This window comes from Trifolium pratense, linkage group LG3 (genome assembly GCF_020283565.1).
Source record: "Trifolium pratense cultivar HEN17-A07 linkage group LG3, ARS_RC_1.1, whole genome shotgun sequence".
NCBI lineage: Eukaryota > Viridiplantae > Streptophyta > Magnoliopsida > Fabales > Fabaceae > Trifolium > Trifolium pratense.
The window spans coordinates 28093291-28100470 of record NC_060061.1 but is presented as its reverse complement, the minus strand read 5'-3'; the positions used below and the strand labels follow the sequence as shown (position 1 = coordinate 28100470).

The 7180-nt window shown below is 30.0% G+C and overlaps 1 long non-coding RNA gene across 4 annotated transcripts; it reads left to right on the top strand.

The window, feature by feature from the left end:
• Positions 1-2304: 2304 nt before the first annotated feature.
• LOC123916134 lies at positions 2305-7180 on the top strand. 4 transcript variants are annotated; one of them, XR_006812062.1, is made up of 8 exons: positions 2305-2646; positions 2753-2806; positions 3438-3487; positions 4234-4257; positions 4491-4560; positions 5225-5322; positions 6236-6348; positions 6530-7180. It is a non-coding gene; the product is annotated as an uncharacterized LOC123916134 (long non-coding RNA). The 4 variants fall into 4 exon arrangements; XR_006812063.1 differs by having other exon boundaries at positions 2321-2646; positions 3237-3487; XR_006812064.1 differs by having other exon boundaries at positions 2325-2646; positions 3412-3487.

Sequence of the window (7180 nt, the reverse complement as noted above, 5' to 3'; positions counted from 1 at the left end):
ATTCTACTTAATTTAAATTTTATAACAAATTAAATATAATTATTTTGCGATGGTAATTTTATTATTTACGTATGAGATATATATTTATTTAGCTTATCTAACATGTATATATCATTGAGTTTTTTTTTAAATGTAATATATCATTGAGTTATTTATTTGATCACGATTCATATAAAAAATTAAGCTTGATTATTTTCTCATTATTTTGATTTAAAATTATATAAAGGTATTTGATTACTTAATTATATTTTTTATTTATAAAATTCAAAGTATTACAAAATAATTTTTAAAAAATAACAATTCTTTTACAAGGGTAATTTTGTCATTTAAATATGTTATACATGTTATCATATTATTATGAGTTAGTATGTATTAAAAACATTATATAATAATTATCATATTTGTTATCCTGTGTGCACCAAACACAGGATAGGATAACTAAGGATAACTGTTATCCTGCTGATATCATATCCTATCCTTATCCTGTTGTATATCCTATCCTATCACTATCCTATCCTGCGCACCAAATGGGCCTAAAGTTAAATTACTGTAGAAGCTACTAATAGGCAGGTTCATTCTCAGTTAATAAGCAAATCAAATTAATTATCGCTACAATTGAATTGCAATCCCGAAATTGAATAATTAGAGAATGAATCATGAGTGTTAGAAAATATAAAGATGTAACTAACCTCACTACTAGGTGTAACATTCCTACAATTGAATGTATGAGCAGAGTAAAGAGAGTAGTATCAAGTCGGAAGCACCATATCCACAATCACATTGAAAAGACTATTAAAAGGAACAAGTTTCCAATGACATATGTGAAAATCTGCTTGGTCGTTTAGGAAGTTATTTTGTTGTGTCTTGTGAATGAACCAATTATTGTCATGATCCTAGAGGAAGCTTGCTATTAGCTAACCTATTTTTCAGCCATGATGACATGAAATCCATTGGTGAAAAAATAGTGCTTGTTGTTTATACATCTTTATTATGAGAGACGGCTGGCTTAAATTTTGTAGCCATGCTTGTATCTCATTTTTTATATATTTCAAGGAATCTACTCCTTCTTCAATGATATATTGGTATCGACTAAAAAAGAACATAGAAAACTATCGCAAGTAGTCTTAGTATAGCCATAAAATAGAGTTATTCTCCCATCAACTTAACCGTTACAAATTAATGGAAAATAAATCACAATAAATCAAATAAATAATTGTGAGACTTAATATATTTATTTTCTCAAATTACACACTAGTATGCTACAACATACTAGTATGCTCTAGTACCCGATAAGGGACTCAATTTTATTTTCAATTCACATACCAATGTGAACTTTGTTCCAACAGAATCGGAGAAGGTGTTCACCGGAGAAGGCACAGGCGAGACTGAACCGGCTCAAGATTTAAGAAAAAAATTAAAATTGATCACCTAAAAGGTTTTTTTTTTGTTTTGCAATTTTTGTCACGGAAACAAGTTTCTCCTTCAAAAGGTTTTGTTGTCATGGAACTAAGAAATAAGCTTCTCTAAATTGATTAGTACTTAACCCAATTTTGTTGCCATGGAGCTTGAGACGGAAACAAACAACAGCTAACCCCCATCACCCTCTCATCACTGCAAAATCAGATTTAATCAAAGTGGAATTTTTTTATCACTTAGAGATAGAGATGAACATGGGAGAGAGATGAACGGTGGGAGATGAACGACGACGGTGGCGGCTGTGGCAAGAAGTCAAAGACGATGGTGAAGCAACATATATGGGGTTGTTGTTAGTTCACGTTTTATGTTGTTGTCTCTATAACTTTCAACTTTTAATCTCATCCATTAAAATGTTTAATTGCCACAAGTCATTCATCCGGATAAAAATTGGAGGGTAATGGAGGATAAAGCAATGGAGTGGATCTCGACTCATTCAATAGATATCATCTATTAAATCAACATATCTATATAATAGACTAGATATATTATCTATTAAATGAACCTAAAAAGTGAAAAAAAATGCTTATTTATGAGACCGAAAGAAATATATATAAATGATGAAAGAGTTGATGCTTATATTTTGAATTTCGAAAATGCTAACTAATGCCCCCATGACACTAGTTAAGGAAGTAAATATAGTAAAATATCTTAAAATTTGTGCAATCAAATTCTTAAAAGTATAAAAGGTATTGTTTTCAATATAAATTTCACTTTTTAATTTTTTTAACCAGTGCTCCAAGGAAACTAGTTAGCTTAATCTTTAAATTTTAATCATTTAGAATTTTATATGTTAGATATATATATGTGGTTGTAATAAGTTGAACTAGTATGAATGTTGCAAATTTCATACAGTGTGCATATGTTGGGTGGGAGTATTGGCATATCCTATCTATTAACAATAGAAACCGCTTCACATAATACTGTTAGGGGCAAAAGAGGCGCGTACCCAGCACCTTCTCCCTCGTCCCCCGACGCTGTAGCTTCAAGAAAATTGCGCGTTTTTCAAATCCCTCTCCAACTGAGAATCTCACTTTTGTCCTTCATCACTATAAGATTTTGATTCTATTCCTTTTATATTCTTATTTTGATTCTGATGCTTGCTCAGCACCTTCTTCTCCATCGCAGCATCATACAAGTTTTCCATCCACCTTATAAATACCCTAATCAATGGTATGGCTTCATCCTTCGGATTTGAGCCCATTTTGTTGCTTTTAATTGTAAGTTGCTTTGTAATGGATTTTTCATTTGAGTTGGTTTCTGATTTACATCCATGTAGGAAGGCATGGAGAATGAAGGTTAGGGTTGTAAGGATTCCTCATCTCAATTCTTGGTAAAGTTCCATCTTCTCCATGCTTATTTTTTCTACCCATAACTTTTATGCATGATAAACATTTTTCCCTTCTCATTTCACGCACTTGAAATATTTGTTCTTTTTGCAAATTTATATGCCAGATTGTTAAAATTTGTGAGTTGTTATCCCAGTATCAATTTTAGTTAAACTACTTGATTTATCAATTTTAGTTAAACTACTTGATTTTGGGTGTGGGTAGTAGTGGGGATAGAAATAGAATTAGTAATTGAGATAAAATGCATTGCAGGTGTTTGATAAAATGCCCATGTGGAAAATTGTGGTAGCTACAATAGAACTATAAGTCATGAACTTAATTTTGAATGTCTTTATCTGTGGCCTTAATAATATGCATCATTTTAACCATATTAGACAGGTTTTTTCAGATATAATCTTCTAACTATACATACAGTTTTCTTTGTGTGCATAAAAAATCTCTAGCAAATACAATATTCTAAAGGTTTGTACACAATTTCATATCAGTTTTGCCATGGGTAGGTCATTATTTTCCACAATTCTGTTTGCTAAATTAAATTTGAAGTATTGATTCAATTATGAGTTATTTGGAATGGTTGATACATTGATAGATGATTATATAAGTTTGATTCACTAGGCGACGAGATTCAATGGACAACTTTAGAAGACAATTGTGAGTTGTGGAAGGTAAAGTTAAGCCTTTTTCAGTTTAAATTTACAACTAAGAGGAGGAGTTAATTTGCAAAAGCACAATTGATTGGTCTTAAAATGAGTTTTTCCTTCACGTTAAATAAGTTCTTAAACTGCATATCTTCTTTTTGAAAATTCTTACCAATTGAATTTGATCTCAATAAAAAATTGTTATTCAAGTTTTCTTCAACTGTGTATTTAAATATGATCTGATCCAAACCTTCCAATATTCATGAGGCATGCCTAATATTATTATGTTTGGGTTCGATTGTCTGTATTTTTAACTCTTACTGTTATGTTCATTTTCATTACATGTCATGTTGATTTTCATGTAGTATTATTTTTTTACTATATTGATATGGATATATTTTGAAGGGGAAAAATTGTTGCACTCATATAGCACAGTTTTAGGTAGGGATCTAATTCTTTTTTTATAGCTATATTTGTTATAAACTTCAAAATGAGAACTAGGTTGCTCATGCATGATATTATATAACTATGCTTTTCCTGTTAGGCTTAACTTTGGGTATGACTTCGAATTAATTAAATTTGTTAGTGTCTCACTGCCTTATTTCTGGTTATGATATTTACTTAAATGTCATCATGTGTATTTTGTTAGTATTCTTTTGTTATCTCTCTTTATGTTATCAGCTGATGCAAATGTTTGATTTTTTATTGCCTGCCACTTTCTAATTCAGTGGACGACAATTTTTTCCTAACCTTAAGATGGTTTTGGTCTGCAGATCCCATGATTATTCAAGCTATTGGTAAGAATCCATACTCTTAACAAAAGTCTTGCCAAATGTTAACCGGAGATACCCCATTTTTGGTGTTTTTTGCCTTTCCCCGTTTGTTATTCATCTACATTTCTTTTCAACTATTAGTTTGATTGAATGTATTTCTTCTCCATGAACACAATCGGGTGAGAGAGATTCTCTCATGATTTCTGGGTTTTTTTCTCCTCATTTATTGTTTTCTTTTTCTCTATTTTTTTCTTCAGCAACAGGAAATAATGGCAGAAAGTTTGGTATGAGAGATGAAAATTGCTTGACTACATATATGTATGTAAGGTAATTATAGAAAGGGATGGAAAGACGCATCAATCATTTATTTTATCTTTTGTTTTTGTAGGTTATGTTTATATTTCTGGGCTAAGAAACATGGTTCAAATATTTTAGAAATGAATTCATTGAATGAGAGATTGATGAAATTTACTCTTCAGTTATGGGCTTTTTAATTTATGAAATAACACTTCATTTTGAGTTTTATTTGTTATTGGTTCATTACATCTTTTGTTAAGATCTAACTAATTCTAAATAAAAAAGAATGGAATTCTAGACGAAGTTGAGTTTTATGTTTTTGTTTTTAATTAGTTTTTAGTGTCTTCTCTTTCTAAGATGTCTAATCCAGTGGAAATTTAGAGTCTTTGGAATCAATGAAAAATACTTTTATCTTCTGCAAGGAAATTGTTATATATGCAATGAAATGTAATACATGCAATCAAGTGTCATAAGAACCGTTTGTTATTTCTTGCATATTGGTTCCTCTGTGTTTCAAGGAATTTGATCCCTTTTAGGAAAGAAAGTTCTTAGAACTCATAAAGGTCTCAAACTTTTGGTCATTTTGTTTTATTTCATTGCTTTTTGTGTTTCGGTAATTATATATTTTTGTAAATCGTATCTATTTTAATTTTTTGCATCAATTCATTTCTTTCTTGGTGCTTGAAATATGCAGGAGCTAAAAGTAATGGAAAGAAGAAAAATTATAGCTTTCGGGGATTTTGGTCATCGAGCATTTCACAAAGGATTTTGGGGCTTTTGTCATTCTCATAGGTAAACTACTTTTAATGAATTGCTTATGGGAGATTGCTCCAGCACAACTTTTTACACTATACATATTTGGTTTGATAAGTTTATGACTAATTGAAATAGATTACTATACTATACTGCATATCTAATAAGTTTATGTCTAATATGAGTAAGTTTTTATGAAGATTACTTATTTCTTTTAGCGTTGTTAAACTTTGGCATATTACTTTTTGTGCAGTTCATGGAGAAAAAGAAACATTGTTTAAGGTTTTAGAACCAGCAGTCGCTGAATACTTTTCATTTTTGTTTTCCAATAATGCAAATACGAGATCTATTTATTTTTTGGATTTTCAATTCAGCAGTTAACTTTTCATTATTAATATTTTTTTGGGCAAAATTATACTACAAGTCCTTTATCTTATTTTTTTGTAACACTTTGGTCCTTTATCTTTTTTTTGTAACACTTTGGTCCTTTATCTTTTATTTGTAACACTTTAGTCCTTTATTTTTTTTATTTGTAACACTTTAGTCCCCTTTTTTGTAACAGTTTGGTCCTTTATTTTTTTTATTTGTAACACGTTGGTCCTTTATTTTTTATAAATAAATAAGATAAGGACCAAAGTGTTACAAAAAAAGAAGATAAAGGACCAAATTGTTACAAAAAAAAGATAAAGGACCAAATTGTTACAAAAAAATAAGATAAAGGACCTGTAGCGTAATTTTGCCTATTTTTTTGTGGTTAGAACACATTGGATAAAATGGGTTGCTAGCTATTTCCTGAAATAAAATTACATTTACCAATATTGTATAGCTTTATGTTCAATTTCAATTTCATTTGTAATGTGTGGCTGCTGTTCAATTTCAATTTCAATATTGTATAGCTTTATGTTCAATTTACATTTACCAATAAAATTACATTACCAATTTTGAATCCCAGTTAATGCCTTAGACTCAATGAAATGTGTGGCTGCTGTAAAAAGGAAAGGAGAAGTGCAAGAAGAGGATATTTGCATGAAGTTTCTCACTTCCTTTTCATTGATGAAGAAAGAGGTAGTACATTAATTTAATTTATTATTGCTATCTATCTTTTATATTTGTTCATCATCCTAAAAACTACAGACTTATATGAAGTATATAAAGAACAAAATAACAGTACATGGGATGCCATCTTATTATATTAAGCAACCACTTTACTTGAACATGTACTTATGATTGTATTTTATGCTATTAGGTGAGTGAAGATCCATTCATCTTGCTTCTTGCAAAGGTAGTAGAAGTTTTATGTATTTTGATTGTCTTAATTTAATTTTTTTTCCTGGTTGATTTGGAAGAAGCTGAATACATAGTGTTCAAGTACATATGGTGAATAGAGGAGGAATACAGAAATACAACTTATGATATGAGGTTAGGACTTGGGAATTTGTAAGAATGTGACATTAGTGGTAGTAATTTTTACTGTTGCAGAAATTGCACTGATGTATGGCCAATTGGTATTGCTTATGCTACTTCATGTATGCTGCCATAATAACTACCAGCAAATACATCGAATGAGTGCTCAACTTGGTACATGTTATGTAGTCAAAACACATATTAAATGCTTAAAGAATGTATGTGAAGAAGAAAAAAAAGAAGCTATGTTAAGTATGTTAAGAAGTCTTCTCACATTCAATGATGATACACAATTTTATTTTTTTGAACAAATTAACTATATCTTTATGAATTGTTGATGTCAAACATGAATCCAAGATTGATCAAGTAGTTGGTACTTAAAGAAAATTTGTCTCAATGATGAAATTGGTAATGTCCATGTTAAGAAAGATTGTGAAGGCTGTGAAAATTGACAATGATGAATATGAGTTTAAGATTGTGAAGGTTGTGTCAA